At 47.7% G+C, this 21,625-nt stretch overlaps 1 pseudogene; it reads left to right on the plus strand.

The window, feature by feature from the left end:
* Window positions 1-17,598: 17,598 nt before the first annotated feature.
* On the plus strand, window positions 17,599-21,315 carry LOC144140875 (uncharacterized; annotated as a pseudogene).
* The last annotated feature ends 310 nt before the right edge of the window (window positions 21,316-21,625 follow it).

Here is a 21,625-nt window from a genome sequence, read left to right on the forward strand (position 1 = left end):
GATCGCCCAGAACCGGACTGGCACACGCTGCTTTGTATGCCTTGGCTTTAGTCTCTTGGCCTTCAGCTGCAACTATCTGTAAATAGATTGCTTATTCACATCTGCCTCGTAACAATATGTATTTCGAACGCCATGCAAATGCTAAATCTGTCTTTACGTGCCCCAAAGAAGCGGCCACAATGGAAACGGGCTGGACCGTCCCGAACCTCCGCTAGGGGATTTTCAGTGATGCTCTAACAGGCAGCGCCCGAGACATACTTTTTTACTGTGCTTGTAATCCTATCCTATTTTTCGGTACTGGAAAATAATTTGCCTTCGAGTACAATATACAGTGAAATAGCCGTGTAGTATTATTTTTCGGGAACTAAGCGATTGTCATGCTTTTTGTATAGACTGACTTTATACGCACGACGTCGTGTGGTCTGGCGGAAGCCATTATACGCACGACGCGACTATGGCGGCAATGCGGCAGTTGCTGAAAACTGAAAGCTCCCTCATCCTATGCCTCATCATACGGGTTGGCGGGTTCCCCAAGCCCCTTGGCGGCTTCGAAGGAGGCGGCATGGCATTCGAAGTTGGGGCACGGCATTCGAAGTTGGGGCACGATTTAGTTGCTTTAGCGATTTCGATCCCACCTTTGAGAATGTCAGCTCCGGAACAACGCCTTTTCGTAGTGAAACCTACAAAAACAGTGGAGGTCATCCATTTGCGGCTAAGTGTACGACTTGAACGACTGCAAAAGAAACTGAACTACACAAACGAGACAACAGACTCGGACATCACGATAACAGAATCAGACAATAGACTGGGAAACCGCCGTGAGTTTTAATTAAGCGCCCTATTATTTTTGGAACGATCGGTGCAGTTTGTTGAGTATCACGGTTGCTCGCGTTACTGTTATGCTGCACTCTGATACTTCTACGCATGCCGCTTTGTTTTAAACTTGTTCTTTCTGTTTCTTGCGTGTCGGCGTCAGTTCGTCGAGGGGGGTCAGGCTCGCGAACCCTTCCACCATGAAGGAAGTTCCTTCACGACGTATACATAAACCAAGCAGTTGTTGGAACGTTCGGTGCACATTTGGTTTCTAACTTTTAGTGTACGTAAATGGCTAATGCCGAAAGCAAATATGAAAGCTGTTATCATTGCCCCACACATGTGGATGTGCTTGAAATGAAATGTCGTGGGTATTAATTTCGAAATGGTGAAAATTGGCTTGCATGTGACCACTGAAATCCGTCGAAGAATAAAATGAAATGGGGGTGCACCTGACTTCGTTTTTTAATAATTTTTTGCAACTGAACTTGAACCTGTAACTTTCTTAACGCGCATGAGTAAAACAATTTGCCGCATCGTTTAGGCTATCGGTCAACGCAATCCTCCATATACGTGTTACTTGTAAATAAAGGACAGGTGCTTTCACCCCGCGTATTAATTCGGAGGCTGGATAAGAGCACCGCCATCCGTTAGGGTTCGATGCGATCGCTACCCGAGCGCTTCTGAACTACATTGAATATGCAGATTGTAAGCCGAGATAAAAATTACGTGAAAATTATAACATATGTTATTTTTAGGGAGCTGAACGTTATTTAAAAGCCCCAAATTTCCCATCGGTAATTTGGAATACGGTCGGTCTGTCAAGGACGTAATGTGGCGCAGAGCACGTTAAATAAGTCGCATAGCTGCAATCGCAGGTGAAATAAATGTACTATCCGATTCTATGTCTGGCTTTGCATCCATAACATCAGCTGTGCTTTTTTTTATTGCAATACAGAGCGGCAAAGCTAAACGAAAACCCATTTCGAGGAGCGTTGTACGGCTGTCATTTCAACCATCGGCTTCGCGACCCGTGCTATGGTACCCGTGGTGAGACGGAAAAGGGCGATAGAGCCGCTTGGAAATCGCGCGGTGCCGGTTCCTTTGGCTACCGTGTTGGCGCGTCACTAACGTCGTGCGTATAGTGGCTTCCGCCAGATCACACGACGTCGTGCGTATAAAGTCAGTCTTTTGTATAACCGCTGATTTCTTATGCCATTCATGACTCGTTAGAGAAATCTTCATGAACCTGCTTACAGATATTTAAAATGCACGATACTGTTCAGAGAAAGGAAAAGGAAGAAAGGCAACCTCATACCACAGAGGAGTCAGTGCAGGCTGAGCTTGTAACACGCAAAAACCTCAAGAAACCACACAAAGCGACTACAAATGTAGAAGACAAGGCAACGCCCACCTAACAAACGCAGAGTAATTCAACTACGATAAAGCGTTCCCACAATTTTTTTCTATTCTGCATGCGCGAAGAAGCCAACATGGACTTTGTCGTCAGTGTCGCTGTGAAAGCTGTGTTTTATGGTGCTATGAGGTGAGCAAGTGCTGTAAGTGCACCTAGCAGTCGGCGCATAAAAGAAACGAAATAGACTAGGCGCGTGCCGAAGCTAGCGGCGAACATGGGGACGAATGCAGGAAAAAGACGAGAGAACCGAGACAGACGTGGCACGGGCGAGCAGCAGGAGGAACGAGTCTAATCGCGGAGCTACCGGTTTGATACGAATGTTAAAGGAACCTGAGCTCCGAACCGCACCTTCCTCCTGCACCGCCATACTGGCGACAATGAAGTGGTCTTCACCCCGAAGCGTCCGCAACGCAGCCCTTTTGGAACCCGAAGCGCACTAGCGAGAGCATCGCGTCATCGCTAGGCAACGAGATCGCCAACAGCCAGCGCAGCAGTCCGCGGCTGAGCGGTGCCATCTTTGTCCTCAACGTAAACCCTACCATATGTGGGTAGCACTTTTCATAAAGGATGTACAATTTACATTCGGCTTTTGATGTTTTTTTTGCAGTTTTTCTTGTAATTCTACCATTAGTACATTTGGTTATTTGTCTGGCGCGAACTTAACTTAATTTCTCTCCGCTTGGTAAACCAACCGTCCTCATCCATACAAAAGACGTGCATGGCAACAATCACGTCCACGACAGCATTCTCTGAGGAATTTTCAGAGAGACAATGGCGGAATATGCAGAGGGGTGAGTAATTGGCACGGGACATGGAGCTAGAGAATTTACAAGGGTTCGGGAAGGTACCAGGTTTTGCGGGCGCTGAGCTGTGTGAATGGTTAGAGAGGCAAATGCTGATCGAGAAAGAACGCGCTGGTGAGAGACGCTGAAGTTTGGAGGCTTCAAATAAAACTGACCGCTCTAGACCGCAAGATGGAGCTCATGAAGAATAAAGCGAAGCTCTCGAGTGCACACTCAGACCTTTAAATTTTAGAGATACCGTTACCTCAAGGAGCAAGAATGCAAAAAAAAGCATCGAACTGCAGGCACGTGAGGAAGGAGTCACGTGGGCCGCAGTCGGCGAGGAGGTCGCGGGAAAAACGGCCATAAAAAGGTATTAAACAGCTGTCCGCGGAAGTGGAAGTCGTGTTCCAGGCATGAGAAGTTGCGCTTGCTTAGTGTGGCCCTCAGGTACACCAGGAGCAGGCTGACACGCGTACTGTGAATTCATGAAGGTAGGTCAGCGGTTTGCACCAATGTACCGAGCTATCTGAAAAGTTTGGACTGCGCTCTCAGGTGAAATTCTTCGCGCCGTTGACCACGAGGTGAGAATAAATAAATCCGCCATCGATGCCCTGCAAGAGGTTGAGGTCCCAGGAGAAAAAGCTTCTACGATCCCGCAGTGAGAGAACGAAGACAAACTGCTTTCAGCGCAGAAGCTCTTATCTTCTACAAAATCCGCAGGCTATTAGATAGCTAATGCGCTCGGCTACTTTAGAGCTGGTGAAACAACGGCAGTAAGTACGCACGAGCGCCAAGTAATATATGAAAGCGTTGGAATTAGTTTTGAGCTAAACCGTTGAGCAAGGTCACGTGCCTTAGGCGCATCAGCGATGCCAGCATAGCTGGTTCTGGCATCAGTGATGCCAGTCATCAGATGGCAGCAGCGCCGACGCCAGGCATATGCTGCCATCAGCGATGCCAGAAAACCGACGTCAACACAGCAAATGATGTAAATCTATAGTACCATTATAGCCATAAAGTACCTTCACTTCACGAATGATTTTTTTCGAAACTTCACGGCGTACTGCAGAGCTAGCCCTCTCATGGTATTTTTATACGAATTTTGAACGTTTTTAGCGAACTTTGTTTATTATTTGGTTTGCTGGGAGAAATGTGTGATGAATTTTCTCCATTTTGTAAGATAATTTTTGTGATAATTTTATTGATATTTTCTTGATTTTTGGTTTATCAAATTTTTCCTGACCAAACATAACCATTTACGCCATTACAACGAATAAAGATCTTAGTTCCTGCAAATCTTCAGTTTTCTGGAAACGCACCGAGCTACAAAAGCCTGGCTGGCGGGGCAATCGGTAAAGTCTGCTGAACATAAATAGCTTTGCATCACGTTTGTCACTGCAAAAAGTAATCTCAGGAGTAAAACTGGGTGTACAACTTGTAGGTTATCGTTTACAACCCCGTGAAGACACAAATTCCGCAGTTTTTTATCGTACTGTGCAAGTGTTGGTATAAGCGATCATCATACTAGCGAACAGGGGCATGGCTAAAAACAATAAAACGGTTGGTCACCAATAAGTTTTGTAAATTATAATCGCTGCCGGATGTTTCTCATTTTTTATACTTCACAGGGCCTACGAGGGGAGGCTAACTTCGTTTGGAACTTATGCTGGCGTTTATATTTAGCGCTCATTGAAGCTGCCCACATCAGGCTTGACAAAACTTTCATAACCCGTCATGCGTGTAGCAAACTCAATTCAACTTCTAATTAAACAACCCCTGTGCTTGTTCTGATTTCCCTTAATGGTTGTTCCTCCTGCTTTATTTTAGGAGTTTTCTAATGACACCTAGACGGCACTCATTTACTCCAATATTTGCATCCAGTGACCGTAAATACAACTAACCAAAAAATTTGAAGATGACATCTACGTTCGGATCATAAGATATATGAAATTATGGCGTTACTTCGACTGCCAGGAAGCGTTTTGGAAGAGTATTGCTGCGGTTTCGATGTATGCATCACAAGCACTTAAGGTCAGCGAAGAGATAAGGACTGACAAGGGTGTTTAATCGCCGTGTCCGAGGAAAGACAGACGCCCTCTATGGTTCTGTAGCTTAAGATGTGAGCGTGAAAGGATATGCCTGGGGGTTTTGGTGAGTATGTGCAAGAAGGTGGCAGTGTCAGTGTTTCAAATTTCTCACTCTCTAAGTTCTAAGCCGGAATGAATGGTTTTCCTCTGTGCGAAGATAGATAGAGGGTGAAAATTTTTGTTGAGGAAGAAATAGTTTCGGCTGCAATTTGAAGTCTATGTCCCCAGATGCAACAGCTATTTTCTTGCACTCCCATCAGCCCGCGCTGATCTTGAGGTAACCAGGTCGTCAAACCTGCCTATTATTTGGTAAAGCTTACAGCGCGATTACACAAGGACGACAGAAAGACGACAAACACAAGCGCTCACTAGCAACTCTTTTTATTGGAGGCATCGTCTTATATATAAACACAGAAATTCAATTTCAGCATGCGCACCTTCACCTGTTGCTGTGCCGAGCTGCACAAGTCTATACTTTGTCTCAGAAATTTCTTATTTTGTCTCTCCATCAAGTTAAGTGCCTCCCCTTAATTCTAAACCCTCCTTACGGTCTTGGCTTTGTTACTCTGGTGGTCCACTTTTGGCAGTTCGCCTAACGGTAAACATTGCGATTTGGCTGGCTGCCTTATCGGCCGTCCTGATGATTTGGATTCGTTTGGGTTTTTTTTATGCGGTCAAGTTATCGGTGCGGTAGGATCTGCGCTATTCAGCTGATGAGGAGTGGCTACATTAGCGTTATCATTTCTTCTCTCATCCCTGCTCTTCTCTTTGTTAGGCATTCTATAATGTGAGCAACCGGATGAAACATCTCGTTTTTTGGTGATTCTGAGATCTGTACTGCCGCTTACCTCTAAAGCCACGCTCACCATGTTTATTTAAACAATACTGAAGCCCAGAATTTTCGCGAGCACGAAGGATTAAGAGAATGTTCTCTGAAAAGACCTCGCCACCTATTATTAGGCTGACTTCTAAGTTCGCCGCGTGGTGCCATCCGCCGTTTGCCTAACACCGGTTGCGGCGCAAACAGAACCGCTGGATAATAGAAAAGTAGTTCCAAATTTTTTTTTAATTTGACGCCATATACTGGGCTTGATGTTACTTCCTGCTCATAATGTATGCCTTCTTTAATTTTTCAGAGGCTGGTGTTATTCCTCTACTCCGTTTTGTTTTGGTAATCCGATGCTGCTGCCGGCATTAGTTCCGGTAGAAAACCTGCCGCGTTGGCTCAGAGAGTAAGGCGCTACGCTGCTGAGCCAAAGGACGTGGGTTGAATTCCCGGACGCGGCGACCGTTTTTCTGGTGGGAGAATAAAACGAAAACGCCTGTGCGTCGTCATTTAAGCGTTCACTAAAGATCCCCAGTTTGTCGAAATTAATCCCGAGCCCCATCTACTGGACGCCTTGTAGCCCTTGTGTGGCCTCATCACGTGAATTGCTGAAAATTTAAATTTTTATCTTCCCGTGGATATGCGCTCTTGTGTGATGGTATCGGTTGCTGGCACGGCTGGCGACCATGTCTTCTGAGCATGTCACCACTGACAAGGCGTTGAACAGTCTTGACAGCGCAAGTGGGGAACTTGCCGCAAATGCATGTTTTCTTTCGCCCGCCGGAGTATAATTGTCCTCTTTTCTACAGTTCAGTTGCTGGTGCTTTATATTCAGGAGAGCCCTCGCATTTCGCTCTTTCAGTCATAGCATCCGGGTGGCAGCGATGACGTATTGCCACGGACGGTTTATGAGCACGGATGTTAGCCGCTTGCTAGCAGCCATAAAATTAAAAAAAGTAAGCCTAATAACGCTATTGCATTAAAAATAAAGTCAGTTACACGCCTGTGAAATAAAAACACGAGATGACTTTGGCAGGTACTGGTGACCACCTTCTCCAAAGGAATGGGTCGTTCAAAACGCCGATCGCCACGGTATGCACGTGATCAAATGTAACACACGTTGTATGGTGGTTATCTGTACGTTACAAGAAAACAACGAAGTCAAATATATCGCGCAGCACCATGTTAACCCACCGACGATGATGAAGTGAGTCGCATGCACCCTGGCTAGGACTGGAATAAATACTTGTACATAGATTCTATCATCTCCTAAATACATCGCTTCACAATCACGCATGGTTGATCGCTTTTTTTTCTGCCCCCACATAGCATGATTGGTAGAGGCCACGGTGTCATCCCCATTCTAGCACCACACCGCCTCGTCTCCGGCTGGCAGCAAGAATCGAGGGTACTTGAACGGCGTTGGACAGTCCCATCCCCGCCACGGCCAGCGCTGATGAAGTTCACTGCCCCGTGTCGCAAGCCCGTGGCCAGCCTATCAAGACCAGCCGTGACCAAATAAGAACAGCTGAACACAAGAAGCCGTGACATCAGCCTTATCGTGCGTCGCGGCTATGACTAGCTCAAGTTTTTCATCGCTGTCTTCGCATCGCCTTTGGTGGATCAGGCATCGTCAACGATATCATTACCCTCAGTGGCGGCAGGAACTGATCCTTGGCCTGCGGTTATCACATCGCTCAACCGTATCGAACTCATCATTTTCCAGTGTATTCGACCGGGACGGCTGCTTTCACCCTGGGGACTATGTCTCGAGAAGAAAAAATTGCAGTGATATATACACTTCGGTCTAAAGATGTACGCCGCGATAGCGTTACTTCGACGCCGAAGGAACGTTTTAGAACAAATTGTTGCGTTAGCAATTTACTTGTACAAGCACTGAATGTCCGCCTAGAGCGCACGACTAGCATCAACGGTTTTTGAATCGGTAAAGTACAGAAAATTCATGAAAGCCATGTACGCCTGTGCGAATTATGTGGACGTGTAAGGTTGCAGCTCCTTGATGTTGGCCAACTTCTTCGAGATGGTGAAACTGTCAGTGGTTCAAAGTGCGTATTCTGTCATGTAATGGCTGGTTTTAACGTTTGGGTTTGTGGTTAAAGGAGACACAGAAGGCGAATACCTTTATTCAGTAAGAAATTGTGGGAGTTCGGGAAAACCAAGGCAGTAGTCCAGTTGTGCGAATGCAGTAGCTCGTTTCCTGCCCCCTCAATCTGCTCAGCTTACCTCGAAGTGACGAAGGTGATCAAAGCTGTCTCCCTTTTCTTCACTGAAGTGGAATATGTAATATTTGAGTTGTTCTCTCTTTAGCACAACCTTGGACGTGGCTAGGTTGCGGGAAAGCGGGTGCGTGCTTCTCGTATTTAGTAGAGTTTTCAGTTGACATCAGACGTTCTCTGCTAAATATCTTCGCCCAATTGGATTCGTGAACAAATAGGTTGATATGTTTCCTGCGTGGAGTTAGCGATTATTCAGCATTAAGGGCTTTTGAGGGACGGATAGCATAATTTTCGTGGGTAAAGCAAAAGGAGGCATTCTCCATGTTTTTTTTTGCTATGAAGTGTGGCATTCGTCGTAGCAAGAAGCGTGGGATGGGATTTCGGTGCGTCTTGGTCAGCAGCCTCGATCCCATGCAGACTATCGTGTCCGGGGATGTGCAAGTAATTTGAAATTTCTTATTTTGAGCGGGATACTATTTCCAAAGCGTTAAGGTATTCTGTCTGCAATGATGTGTGTAATGCTGTAATGAGGGTCTGTTAAAATGTTTGTGCTTATATTTGATAGTACCACTTCTTGGATTACCAAGAGGATAGCTCCAATGTACCCTTCTTCCGTTCCTGTATGGGGGGGTAGGTCATGTAGTCGCGAAGATAGCCAGGGTACTCCATGGCGAAGGTTGTTGCTAAAGTACTTGCGTTAAGTGCAGCGCCCGTATATACTGTGGTTTCATGGTTTCGGTACTATTCTTCAATGAATTTGGCCCTGGCTTTTTGCCTGCGCTTATTCTGGTTTGGGTCCAACAATTTACGTAGGAAAGAGCTTTTGTAAGGGGTCGCTGGATCAGTGACACGTCCATCGTGGCGCCCAGTTTCTTTTTCGGGGAGGAAGCAAAGTGCCATCCAGCATACCATCACCTATCTCCCTTTTTTACACCCCTTAATTCACGCTAGGAGGTGGGTTCTCTGACGTCTTAAAAGGTGTTACAGAGACTTCATTTAGGGACTTTTTCTGTCACTATAAGAATGGGGAGGTAAACAGATGGCTTATATTCTCTTCTTGTGAAAGCGTTTGTTTGGGTTAATTCACTTGGTGTAAGTTTGCGGTACAGTCGGCTGTACAATCTCCGGCTCACAATCTGACCTTTACATATGTCTTACAACTTTTTCTTTCACTCCTACTGTGCCCCTTCTTAGGCGTTTTAGAATATGGCCCAATTTGTTAAAGAGATTCTGTATTTTGGCGACTTTAAGAAAGTATCTTCCGCTTCTCAGTAGGGCCACATGCCGAGCATTCTTGAGCGAGTGTTCCCTGAGGTGACATCATTAAATTATTTTGAGAGTATTTTTTAACATCGCCGCGTGGTGCCATCACTTCTTTGCCACACAACCCCTTGCGGCGGTGACAAAGCAAGGAAAATTTGAAAAGTAAATCAAATGCCGCGGAATATAACGGTATATACTGAGTTAAATTTCTGTGTACGTCTTCTCCTCATAATAGAGACCTTCCTTCTTATGACAGAACGGGGATAATCTTCTGCGCCCTTTTTACTCAGCTGACACAATGTTCGCTTCGGCATCATTTACGTTGAGAGAGCCGTTTTGAGGTGATGGCGTCTGTTTCATGCATGACGGGCAATGGTGTACCGACCATCATACTACTTCCCCGCGCAGTAGCGGCAGCTTCTGACTTGATGTACCTCCGCTTTGGTTCTGGCCGGACTATCACTGGCTTTACATATTTCAGTTACGTCTGCACGTATTCCAGTATTCCAAGCTGAGGTGAGCCTCCGCACTTCACTTCTCAGTCGTAGCTTCCGGTTGGTAGTAAAGATGTGTTCCTGTTGACCCTTGATGCGCTCTGCTGATAGTGAACGTTTGGCTGGCGCGAGAAAACGGGAATATGAGCATAATAACGCTGTCCCGATAAAAAAAGTCAAGATTCTGTATTGCGTACCCACCCACTACACCCAGTACGACAACGACGGAGTGGGCCGCACGGAGCTTGGCTGGGACCGCCATGGACGCTTGTTCATCGATATCGTCTCGTAAATACCGGACTCCTCCATCACCCATGGTTCGTCGCATCTTTATCCTGCCGCCACGTTACAGGTGCATATATAGGGGAGCCAAGATCGCGCGCTGTAGAGCTGTAATAACTCACCTGCGCCACCAAATGCTTCGCGTAAAGACAACCATCGAATGCGATAAAAAAATCAAACGTAATTAAAATTACGTCCGCATAGAGCCTTCGTTCAATTAGGTAATAAAATGTTCACATAGGAAGTGAGTTATGACAATCCTGATGCCAAGTTTTGTAGTCTAATCCCAACCACAAACGAAAACACACCATTACACTTTGGGCTGCCCACGTGGCCTTAGGGCTGAAGAATAATGGCTCTCGCTGGCAGCTGTCACCCTCTGCGCTTCGGCATTGTTGTCGCCATTGTGTGGTTTATCGCGGTGAGCCCGCACAGAAACTGTCGTTCCCCGTGACGCTGACAAATTTACCATTCCAAGATAGGTACGGTGTCAGTCAATGCGGAGTGTTATCATATCGCCATAATGTGTATGTTACAGTGCACCGTGATTGCGGAAATCGACTGCGTATGCCCCAGTAATTACCCTTTGTGGTAACGCACAAACACAGATTCACAGTCGCAAGCGATATTCGTGATCTGATGCAGTATATCTTGCGTCAAGAAATTCGCTATGGTCAGCCCCCAATTCTATGTGCCTTCACTAAAACGCATCCTCGCTGATGTTTTTATTACGTTATTGTTGCCTAATGATCGCTAGAATTACGAGAGAGAACAAGTTTTCACTAATGGTGGTAAATTATGGCCGTTCCTTACTTGGACTAAGCCTCGCCTGACTCATACTCTTCAGTCATTTTGCTACGCTTCCAAATCGTTCTTCGGCCCCCGAAATTGTGCCGTGTACTATACGGTACGTTTTTCCGTAATTACTAAATACAGCCTCCTTATTGTATGCTGAGGAATGTCGCGCAGCCGTGTATTATATTGTCGCGACTGCGACAAAGAGATGAGAAGACACACGTCTGCACGCTACAGCGCCGTGGACCCAAACTGGGGTCCCCGCTTTATTCCACGCTCGTGCCCAGCGCGCACCGCAAGCGCGTGGTCAGCACTCGCCACTCGTGGCTCAGCCCCAGCGTCATCGTTCCTGGAGCGTGCCCGTTTGCGGCCGCAGACGACGCAAGCTGCTGCGGCGCCGCCACATAGCCCCCCCCTCTTCAGACGGAGTGTCGGCAAAACGGACAGTCTTTGCGCTGGGATGTTCACGGGTGGGGCTGCGAACGGAGGGGAGAGTGGTGGTGTTCAGGGTGGAGTGGTGGATGGTGGTGTCGAAGGCAGGCGGTTCGGCCTCGGTGAAAGCGGGCTTGAGGCGATCGATGGAAACGACAGTGTCGCGGCCGTTAACGCGAACTGTAAACGTCTTTTCGCCGCGTGAAATGACGAGATGAGGGCCGGTGTAGGGCGGTTGAAGAGGCCGGCGGGCACTGTCGACACGGATGAAAACGTATTGGCTGACAGAAAGACTTGGGTGAATAAAAGTGGGTTTTGTGGAACACGGCCGTGGCGGTTGGGGACGGAAATAGCTGAAAAACCGGGTTAAATCCTTTACGTAGGATGGGCCAGGAGAGGAAGGGTTGTCTTGAGGCTGTGGAGGGACCAGGAAGTCTGCCGGTAATCGCAAAGACGTGCCGTAGACCATTTGGGATGCGGCACAACCAAGATCATCTTTGATGACAGTGCGCAATCCTAGCAGCACAAGAGGAAGGTGATCAGCCCACTGCTCAGGTGATTCGTGAGCCATCAGCGAGGCCTTGAGCTGACGATGAAACCTCTCGACCATGCCGTTGGCTTGAGGATGATAGGCCGTTGTTTTTAGGTGAGTAACACCGAGTAGGCATGTCAAGCGGCGAAAGAGTGTGGACTCAAATTGGCGGCCACGGTCTGTGATAATCTCCGACGGCACGCCAAAACGGGCGATCCACGTCGACATAAGCGTAGAAGCAACAGTCTCAGCCGTAATATCGCCGATTGGAGAAGCCTCCGGCCAGCGGGTAAAACGGTCGATCACTGTCAAGATGTAGCGGCAGCCCTTAGATGGTGGTAGTGGGCCAACAAGGTCCACGTGAATTGTGGATAACCTTGAGTCCGGTAGTGGGAAAGTAGCCAGAGGCGATGTGGTATGCCGAGAGACCTTGCATTGTTGGCAGGCGAGGCAGGAACGGGCCCAGGCGCGTACGTCAGTATTCATGCCCGGCCAGACGTATCTCTCGGCAATCAAGCGCCGTGAGGCACGAACTCCAGGTAATAATTCACCAGCCCTAGGAAACGGCGCAGTTGGCGCAAGGACTCAGGTCCGGGAAAGTCGATTATGGCCTTCACTTTGTGTGGCAGAGGGCGAATTCCATTGCAGTCAACGAAATGACCGAGAAACTCCAACGACGGCAACCCGAACGCACACTTGTCGCTATTAAGGATGAGGCCATGCTCTGCTAGGCGTTCGAAAACTATCCGCAGATGGTGCAGGTGCTCAGATAGCGATGAACTGGCTACAAGAACGTCATCTATGTAGGCGAAAACAAAAGGTAGACCACGGAGGACGACGTCTATGAAGCGCTGAAAAGTCTGAGCTGCGTTGCGTAACCCGAAAGGCATCCGAGTGAATTCGAAGAGGCCAAACGGTGTAATGATGGCAGTTTTCTTGACGTCATCCGGGGCTACGGGGATTTGGTGGTAGGCTTTTTGGAGGTCAAGCTTTGAAAAGATGGTACATCCACTGAGGTTATTGGTGAAGTCCTGTATATTAGGTAGGGGGTACCTGTCGGGTACAGTGGCCACGTTCAAGGAGCGGTAATCACCACAGGGTCGCCAGTCTCCTGATTTCTTCGGGACCATGTGTAACGACGAGGACCAGTTGCTCGATGACGGGCGAGCAATGCCGATTTCAACCATGTGGTGAAATTCCTGTTCCGCGATTTTATGTTTCTCTGGAGCCAGTCGACGCGCCACGGCGTGCGTAGGTGGACCGGTGGTGATGATCTGATGAACGACGTCGTGCTTCACTGGCTTTGTCCAGTCTGGAGGGGCAGTCAGGGAAGGAAACTCGTTCAGCAATTCCCGGTACGGAGAAGGTAGGTCGCAAAGAAGCGTGAATGCGAACGGATGGACTGGAGACGATTTGCCGATGACAGCAAGGCCGGTTGTGGCGTCCAGGATTCTTTTTCGGGCCATGTCAACCAGGAGGCCGAAGTGCGAAAGGAAATCGGCTCCTAGAATGGCGTGACTCACGTTGGCCACGAGGAAAATCCAGCGGAACGCACGGCGTAGGCCGATGTTTACCATCAGGGATTTTTTTCGGTACACGGGAATGCTGGACTTGTTAATAGCATGGAGATGACACAGTGGTGCTTGAGTGCGGTCACAGGAATTAGCGGGGAGCACACTCACTTCAGCACCAGTGTTAACTAGGAAACGTTGACCACTGGTTGCATCTGTGATGTAGAAAAGGCGACTGTCGCTGGCTTGGGAATCGGTCGCCGCCGTTAACGATCCCTCGTCCCGTTTCCCGGCCAGCCGCAAGGACGGGTGCAACGTTGCGCCGCTGCACCGAAGCGGCGATGGTACCAGCACAATGAATCAGGGTGTTGAGGTGGCTGACGCGTTGTGCCTTCCTGGCGAAATACTTGCGGAGACGGGGTACGGCGAGAAGGGCAAAACCGGCGAGCTCGAGGGTTGCTACGCGGCGGCGAGCTGTAACCAGCCGAGGCGACAAGCTCCTCCAAGTTTTGCATGCGCTCTCGGAGCGCGGCGAGGTCGTCGGATAGCGGTGAGGGCAAAGGAGTAGCAGGCGCCGCTACGGTGGTATGGCCGGAAGATTGAGCGGATGCCACCGTGGACAAAGGCGGATGCAACGTGGCGACTTCCATTATCTTGTCAGCATGCGCGGCCAACGCGGATAAGGGAAGGTCAGAAGCAGTCGCGAGGATCATCTGCACAGAAGAGGGGAGCCGTCGCAGGAAAAGTTCCTTCAACAAACGGGAGTCCGTGGCAGAAGGTGCGTCGCCGAGCAGGGTTTGCAGTTCGTGAAGGAGCTGCGAAGGTCGACGGTCACCCAACTCCTCTGCAGAAAGCAGCCCCTGGAAACGCTGCCGTTCCGAAGGGCTCGTGCGGCTCAAGATGGCAGCCTTCAACGTGTCGTAAGGGTTCGTGGTAGGCGGGTTGGCAAGGATGTCACGAACCTCAACCGCGATCTCAATAGGCAGTGACTGTTGTAGATGGTTGAAGCGGGTCTCTTGCGACGTGATGTGACTCACTCGGAAGCTTGCCTCGGCCTGAAGGAACCACACCTCGGGGTGCTTAGCGCTGAAGGGGGGCAAACGGCAAGCGACGGCGGAGATGCCAGGTGAAGAGGCAGCGGAGGACACAGAAGGACCGCTGGCGTCGCGGGGAGGGTCCATTCTGCAACGTCCGGGTCACCAATGTCGCGACGGCGACAAAGAGATGAGAAGACACACGTCTGCACGCTACAGCGCCGTGGACCCAAACTGGGGTCCCCGCTTTATTCCACGCTCGTGCCCAGCGCGCACCGCAAGCGCGTGGTCAGCACTCGCCACTCGTGGCTCAGCCCCAGCGTCATGGTTCCTGGAGCGTGCCCGTTTGCGGCCGCAGACGACGCAAGCTGCTGGGGCGCCGCCACAATATTATATCCTACTTGGTTGGAACTGGTTTAATTAGATGGCGCCATCGATATCTGGGTGTCGTACAGGACATGTCAACAATACACTTCAAAATAATTTTCCTGCAACTCTGCCAATCCACAGAGTTAGTCGGCTTTCAAAAGAAGCAAATAGCTTTGAGCACTAAATTTTTTGTCGTGTGCATTGACGAGGCTATTGTGCCAGATACAGAAATTGGAATTTGTGTGATAAAACATGTTTTCCCATTCTAAGCGGTAAGCTGAAACGCCGGCTTTTGAGAATACATTAAAAAGTTATTTAAACACAGTCATCATCATCATCACCAGACTATGTACGCCCACTTCAGGGCAAAGGCCTCTCCCATTATTCTCCAATTATCTCGGTCCTGTGCCAACTGTGACCAATTTATCCCCGCAAACTTCTTGATCTCATCTGCCCATCAAACTTTCTGCCGCCCCCTGCAACGCTTGCCTTCTCTAGGGATCCACTCTGTTCCCCTAATGACCAGCGGTTATCTTGCCTTCGCATTACATGCCCTGCCCATGTCCATTTCTTCTTCTTAATTTCTACTAATACGTCTTTAAGACCAGTTTTCTCCCTGACCCACTCCGCTCTATTCTTGTCCCTTAATGTTACACCTATCATTTTCCGCTCCATTGCCCTCTGAGTCGTTCTCAATTTAAGTTGAACCCTCTTAGTGAGCCTCGAAGTTTCTGCCCCGGAGGTGAGTACCGCTAAGATGCAGCTGTCATACACTATCTTCTTCAGCGACAATGGTAGGCTGCTATTCATTATCTGAGAATGTCTGCCATATGCACCCCACCCCATTCTGATCCTTCTAATTATCTCTGCCTCATGGTTGGGATGTGGGGTCACAACTTGGCCTAAGTAGATATATTCGCTTACCGCTTCCACTGCCTCGCCACCTATCTCAAACTGCTGTGCTGTCCCGAGGTTATTGATCATTACTTTAGTTTTCTGCATATTATTTTCAGGCCCACGGTTCTACTCTGTTCGCCCAGTGCGGAAAGCATGCTTTGCAATTCGTCCCCCGAGCTACTTAACAAGGCAACGTCATCAGCAAATCTGAGGTTACTGAGGTATTCTCCATTAACCCTTACTCCCACCTGTTCCCAATCCAACGTTCTGAATACTTCTTGTAAGCATGCTGTGAATAACATTTTAGACATTGTGTCTCCTTGTCTGACACCCTTCCTTATAGGTATTTTACTGCTCTCCCTATGGAGGATGATGGTAGCTGTAGACCCATTGTAGATATCCTCTAGTATTCTTACATAATGCTCATCTACCCCCTGGTTCCGTAATACCTGAATGACTGCTAAGGTTTCGACCGAGTCAAATGCTTTCTCATAATCTATGAAGGCTATATATAGAGAATCAGTATACTCAGCGCACTTTTCTATCATCTGATTGATCGTGTGAATATGGTCCATTGTTGAATAACCTTTACGGAACCCTGCTTGTTCTTTAGGTTGAGTGAAATCTAAGGTTACAGAGATTCGGTTAGCGATTACTTTGGTAAATACGTTGTAGACGACTGACAGTAAGCTGATCGGACTATAATTTTTGAAGTCCTTCATGTCGCCTTTCTTATAGATTAGGATGATGTTCGCATTCTTCCAAGATTCCGGTACCATTTCGGTCATTAGGCATTGCGTATACAGGTTTGCCAGTTTTTCAAGTACAATTTCTCCGCCATCCTTCAAGAGGTCTGCTGTTTTCTGATCCTCACCAGGTGCTTTGCCCCCTTTCATTTCTTTCAAAGCCTTGCTTACTTCTTCGGTCGTTACTGGTGGGATGTCTATCTCCTCTGAACTACTGTCTCATTCGGCATTATCCTGTATGTCCCGGCTACAGTACAGATCCCTATAGAACTCCTCGGCCACTGTGACTATTTTATCTCTAATTGGGATGACATTGCCTTGCTTATCCTTAAGTGCATACATCTGATTTTTCCCCACGCCAAGACGTCTCTTCACTGCTTTCAGGCTACCTCCGTTCTTTACAGCGTATTCAATCCTCTCCCTATTATACTTCCGTATGTCAGCTGTCTTACGCCTATTGATTAACTTCGAGACAGTAATAGTATGATAACTTCGAGACAGTAATAGTATGAGACAGTAATTAAACACAGTAATAGTACGATAAATTTGCCCATTTGCGCGGCCCCGTAAAATAATTGGTATACTGAAAGCTATCGTTGGCGCACTAATACGGTACAAATCACGGGAGTTTGTACAAATTGTGAGTTTTCAAGGGTGCCAATTGCCAGAGGAGAACCCCTGACGAGGATTTCCAGCGGATGCTTGTAGTGTCCATAAACATACACTGTTGACATGTGCGTTGGCAACCGGGGTCGAGAGAGCACAGCCAAGATATAGTGCATGGAATATACTGGCTAGTGTGTCGAGCCGAGCGCTACGCTCTGGGAGAGGGTGGAGCCATTTGCAATGAACGCCCATCTCTGGCGAGAGGGGGCGCTGCTCGTCGGGAGTGTGCCGATCGTGAAGGCTCCGCCAATCTCCGCCACGTTTCCCCTTTGTAATGTATGGCCGTTGAACCCAGCCTCTGAGCGCGTGTGATTGTCTTGTTGTACGCGTGTTGGAACATTCGTACTTAGTCAGCCAGGTAAGTATAAGCAGGTCTTGCCCATGCTGTTTATTCACGCACCAGTTCCACGACATGTCGATGATAAAACGAAAGTGAAAGAACGAACGAACGTGCTTCATACCATTGTGCACGAGTGTGTACCGTTCAAACCAGCAAAATGTGTCTTTGTTCAGAGCACCGACTTACCCTTCGCGACTGGAACAGTGGAACGAATGATCAAGAGGTCAGATAGGCAGCTCACGCCTACTGCTGTCGTCTGCGAAAAACACTTTGAGGAGGGTTGCATCGAACATTTCTTTAAGGTGACAGTAAACGTTGTCGTAAATGAAATCGTCCGGGAGAAACCACGGATGAAGACTACTGCAGTTCCTGCAGTGTTCGAGAGTTACCCCAAGCATTTGTGCCCAAAAAGCCACCGAAGAGAAAGGTCAGAAGTAATTGCCAACAAGGCCCAACTCCGAAACGCCACTGAGGAAACACCAAGCCGCAGGGCCACCAAGTGGACGACAACGCCGCAGCAGACAGAGAGGCAGATCCGCCTTATGATGTCTTGGGAGTGGAAGCACGAAGCGAAAGCTAGGCTGCACGTCAGTCACCGAACTTGAGCGAGAGCTGCGAGACTCGTCATCCGTTCGACGGCATTGTCATTCCGGCGACATGGATGAAAGTGCCCAAACCATCAGGTGACGCTTTATCCTATGCCTTCTGCGAAGCCGAGGCGAACAATTTTGCAATTCCTTTCATTGAAATAATGGTTAGTTTCTCAAAGGCTTTGCCTGAGCGGGACTCTGTAATAGCCACCGTGCATTTGAGAGGACGAGAAGAGAGCAAACAAGTCCTTGCATCCCGCCACGAAGCCGAAGTACTGGTCAAGAAGATTGCCATGTTACCCCTATGTTATGGATGTGGCATGAAGCCTGTGTCGGGGAAGTATTCCACGTACAGAAACGCGTACTTTGTTGCTAGGGGCTTGCTTGTAACGAACATTGAAGGTGAGTCTTGCACTAGTTGCAAGTATTCTCGAATACTTGCACAAAATCAAGCGAGCAGGATGAAGAAGCGGAATGTAGTGCACAGCGAAAAGATGAAGCGTAAAAGTGTCACCCGGTCTTTGACCCGAGCAAGAAAGAGGCTGGCCAGCGCACAGACGCAAGTGGTTCAAATATAAAAGGAGAATAAGACCACAAGCGAAGAGGCTCTTGAAAAAAATACAGGCAGTTCCGAATTCACGGCTTGCTGTGAAGAACTGCTTTCTCGCTGCGCAGCGAAAGTCGCCTAAGGGCATGGCGTATGACGAAGAGTGGATTGTTGAGTGCTCGTTGATGATAATGCGGACTACAAAACTGTATTTTCACCTTCTAAAAGAAAATATAATGGTCCTGCCAGGTCTTACTTGCCTCACCAAATACATTCAGCGATTTAAAGGTGGATTTGGCTTGAGTCCTAAAGTGTTTGCTGCCTTGGGAGAAAAGACAAAAGGCATGGATGTCTATGGCCGTCACGGGGGCCTCGTCTTTGATGACGGCAAGCTGCCAGAAAATCTCGACGTAAAGTGAAATGGTAAGTTTCATTATTAAGCAAAATAAGCGGCTGCAGCAATAGCATGTTATGTCTCATGTCAAAGGCACAAGTGGGAAGGCCAAGCTGAAGGCTCATTGGGCTCATTCCTCGTGCTTTTTTACCATATAGGTGCTATTGAACCTTCGAAAATCTAGGCGAGCAGACATCGACTGACAAGAAAGGCGTGCTGGCCGACCTCCGAATAATTGTAATCTTTCAACCGTTTGTTGGTAATTAACATTTTTACATTCTTTACTGTACGAGCTTCTCCGTCAGTGCAGTGTTGTCTACATTGTAAATTTGATTGGCCCTTTTTTAGGCAACTGGACACAAATTCTTGGAGTGTTCGTTTCGAAAGGCAATGTGAAAGCGGCAACTCTAGCCAATATAATTGTTGAAACCACCATTCTCGCTGAACGAATTGCGTTGTATGTTGACAGCGTCAGCTGCGATCGGGCCAGCTGGAACCGAAGTATGTGGCGGCTGTTTGGTATACAAAGTAAGATTGTTCAGCTACGCTGCAGCAAATTAGAAAAAGTTGTATGCAAAACTTCACGCTGGTCTTTCCCATTGTACGTATGAAGTAGCAGATTCTATATTTTGCCATTGTTGCAGGAGACATTGTGTCAAAGTCATTATTTTCGGACGACATTAAAGTATCTGTCAGAGAAACAACTTAAAATACTTCTCGAAAAAGAAAAGGTAACAAAAAATTGTTTAGTGTAACCCACATTGCTCACAATGAGTTTATATGTTCTGGGATGTTAGCTAAGTAATCGTACCTCCTAGAAATCAAACAGGACTAATGCTGAGGATTTGTTTCCTAACAGGCTCCATTGCTGGTCACATCAAGAGCAGCACCCAAGATCCAGTCTACATGAAGTGAAAACTGTTCTTCATCAGATATTTTTCTCATTCAATCAAGAACGTTAGGAATGGCTTTGTAGCGAAGAGATATTTACACAATCTGTGTACACAGTTGGATCATCGAGGCAGCATGGGAAGCTGACAGGATAATGTAACGCTAAAGGCCATGCCAAGCATAACTAGTGAGAATATCAAACTAAACTGTTTTGAAATATAAATGAAGGTGGATTTGGCATTTAGGCTTTTTGGCGATGAGGTAATTAAGGGGACCTTTGTGCACAAGAAGCATGTCCAGTGTACATGCGGGAACGTGCAGCCAACCGAGGACTTTATTAAACAGATCAATCGGCTCATTCACATTATGAGCTCTTGAACAAGCATCAATTCATTGAAGCCTGGAAGTCCAATTGCAAAATTCTTGCACGACGTTCTGTAATACCTCGATGAGTGGGAGAATTATGCCAAACCAGCGGGAGGTGGATTTCACACAGCAAACACAGTTCTAGGGCTCATAATCATTTTCAAGAGCACCCTAGACCTGCCATCCTACCTCAACTCTAATGTAGGGTTCAAATACCTTCTGAATTCTCTTTTGAGCCGGGACAAACTAGAAAATTTGTTTCGAATAATTAGGCAGTCGTCGGGGTGTAACGACCAGCCCACCGTATCACAGTTTTTGATTACTGTGCATTTACTGGCCTTTTATAACCTAGCAAGGCCCCCTAAAGGAGGAAAGTCCTGTCTAGAGGATATAAAGTTCCCTCCTCAGCACTGCTCATGCACCCAAGACAGCAGGCACGAGTTGTCTGCAGAGGATAGATGAATTGCTAGATAATGGCAACGTTGATAGGGCAGAAGAAATTCTTGAGGTCATTCATTCTGAACATTACCGTCAAGAATATTTAGGAAAAACAGCCACAGTGCCTTGGTTTATTACGCCTCAGGCTACGTGGGTAGAAAGGCCATAGCGAAAAATGCTTGTCACAGCGACGCTGGGCACATTGTGTTTCGGGTAGTGGAGCAAGTGCGGATGAAAGCTCATATTACACATCGCATTTTGACAATGGTGGGCTTATTTATCCATCTGTGCCTTAACGAAGACAGCAACGCTCATGGAGGACACGTTCACTAACTTTTTTAGCAAAAGCAGTATTCACGAAGACAGCTTGCAAGAATTTGGCCAGAGCCTACAGTTGCTGACGTTTTCAGAACTTCGGTGCCCCGAACATGGGGAAAAAACTGGGCTCCGTGCGTAAGTTCTATGTATCACTGACGTTTAGATTTTTGCTTAAAGGTTTAAGCAGGGAGCGAGAAGGCCAAAGGAAGAGACTAAAATTCTTGAAGCTCCGTCATTGCCAGTAGCTTTGAGGAAGGTTCTCTTGCAAATACCTGCAGTAATTAACAGACATGGCATTGTTTTCCGACTTCTCATTTTCTACAGTGTTTTTCTTTTTCCGGCACGTGTAAATAAATTGTAAACGTCTGACTGTTGCCTCAATTTTCCCAGGGCCTTCGGCATCACTGGACTAAATATTGGCATGCTTTACCCCCCTTAAAAAACTGGCCGTTGCTCTAGAGCATGTTTACCTGGTTCATTAGGACAAGCCCCTTTTCCGTTACAAAAATGCGCCAAACACAGCGCATGCAACCACTCATAGGCGCTACTCAGCGC

Source organism: Haemaphysalis longicornis, unplaced genomic scaffold (genome assembly GCF_048455015.1).
Source record: "Haemaphysalis longicornis isolate Haplotype H1 unplaced genomic scaffold, Haemaphysalis longicornis Haplotype H1 scaffold_53, whole genome shotgun sequence".
NCBI lineage: Eukaryota > Metazoa > Arthropoda > Arachnida > Ixodida > Ixodidae > Haemaphysalis > Haemaphysalis longicornis.